We start from the raw sequence: 2,059 nt of genomic DNA, 5'->3' as shown, positions 1-2,059 counted from the left end.
CCCCACCGCCACCCCCGCCGCCCCGCCGCGGCCCTGCCCGGGCCCCCACAGCCCGGCCACGGCCCTCCCGGGGCCCGGCACCTGGGCGGCAGGTGCGCCGGACGGGCTCTCTGGGCTCGTGGCTCCTCGGTGCAGCTACAGCCGTGCCCTGGCTCAGCGTCCCGCCTTTCGGGCGCTCCGAGGGGCTGGCCGAAGGCCGGCGGAGCCTCGCGGCACCTCTCTGACCAGGATGCGGCTGTCCCCGGCCTTGGCAGGCCCCGCAGGAAACCTGGGGGGCCTGGGGCGGGAGGTGCTGCCTCCACTAGCCGCTGGAGCGAGGCCCCGAACCAGCTCTTCTCCCGCCCGAGTGGGTCCCAGCACCAGCCTCTTCGCCCGCCCGAGTGGGTCCCAGCACCAGCCTCTTCGCCCGCCCGAGTGGGTCCCAGCACCAGCCGCTTCGCCCGCCCGAGTTGGGTCCAGCACCAGCCTCTTCTCCCGCCCGAGTGGGTCCCAGCACCAGCCTCTTCGCCCGCCCGAGTGGGTTCCAGCACCAGCCTCTTCTTCAGTCTCCGCCACCCCTCAGGGAGCAGGTTGGCATCCATCTCCACATGCACTCCTCAGGTCCTCTTGCAGGGTAGTACCTAAAGGCAGTTGGCAGGACAGAATTAATCTCGGGGATCTGACCATGAAGAGCCCGAGATGGGTGCGGTGAAAGGATGCGCCATTTTATGGGTTCTTTTCAGTTGTAGGTAACTAGAAAATTCGTGAAGAGCAGTAAGTGCAGAGAGCAATGACCACTTTTTTTTCCCATCACGAGGAAGGCTGAGTATCATGGATCCAACTATTTGCCGATGCAAAAGCTTTTTCAGGAGAGCCCCTAGCTCCTGCAGAAGTCAGCGGAACTGCACACAGCAGCAGCTTCACACTGGCTCTCTGGATCCAGCTGGCATGGGCTGCTAAGGAAAGACTATAGGAAGTCAGCAAGTTCATAGTGATGTTTCCCTGGGCTTGTATTTCAGCTGGAAAGGCATCTTTGCATTTATACGCTGTACGTTTAGGTTTGACTACCATTTCTCAGTCACCTGCAGGAGCTTCCCTTGGTGTCTTCAGTGCTGTCGTTTGGAATTTTGGATCAGGATGTAACCTTAATAAAGTCTGATGGCATGGCATGGAAACCGTAGGTCCAGTACAGCACTCGCTGAGGGCAGTCCTGTAGCAGCATCACTCTGTGGGTTTACTCCTGGCCTACAGCCTTACTGCCAGGCTGAGGAGCCAGGGAGGGCGAAGCGAGCTGCAGCAGGACTGCAAGGAGGGAAGGAAAACAGCATTTCTTCTTTTCCCTCCTCTTTCTGAAGAGCAGTAGGACTTCGTTATTATTTAATTAATAGTATTATTGCCGCCTTTAATCAACATTTGACTTCTTCCCTGGCAAATGCATCGTGCCCCGGGGCGATTTCAAGGTGTGATTATGTTCAAAGGCTTCAAAGCTGGCTGAGGCTGCAGCATCTGTGTTTTATTGGAGTGCTCTCGGTATCTCCTTGGAGCGGAGCACCACGCCCTTGCAGCATGCCGTGTCCTTGGGACGCCAGGCAGGAGGATGGAGTGAGCAGCCGCCACTCCTGGGGCGCCTTGAAGGCTTCTGCATTGAGCGCTGCCATAAAGTGATAGAAATCCTTTCTAAATGAAAATGGACTTCCACTGTATTTGTCAGTTTGTCCTGTTGTTGAGCAAAGTTTTATTATCGATTTAACTGACCTATAGCTCAAGTTTTTATAAATATTATTGTTGTGGTTTAACCCCAGCCAGCAACTAAGCACCACGCAGCCGCTCACTCACTCCCCCCCCCATCCAGTGGGATGGGGGAGAAAATCAGGAAAAGAAGTAAAACTCGTGGGTTGAGATAAGAACGGTTTAATAGAACAGAAAAGAAGAAACTAATAATGATAATGATAACACTAATAAAATGACAGCAGTAGTAATAAAAGGATTGAAATGTACAAATGATGCGCAGGGCAATTGCTCACCACCCGCCGACCGACACCCAGCCAGTCCCCGAGCGGAGATTCCCAGCACCCAATTC

The sequence above is a fragment of the Haliaeetus leucocephalus genome, unplaced genomic scaffold (genome assembly GCF_000737465.1).
Source record: "Haliaeetus leucocephalus isolate CR32 unplaced genomic scaffold, Haliaeetus_leucocephalus-4.0 Scaffold944, whole genome shotgun sequence".
Classification (NCBI taxonomy): domain Eukaryota; kingdom Metazoa; phylum Chordata; class Aves; order Accipitriformes; family Accipitridae; genus Haliaeetus; species Haliaeetus leucocephalus.
The sequence above is the reverse complement of the archived record's forward strand: the minus strand, read 5'-3'. Positions refer to the sequence as shown.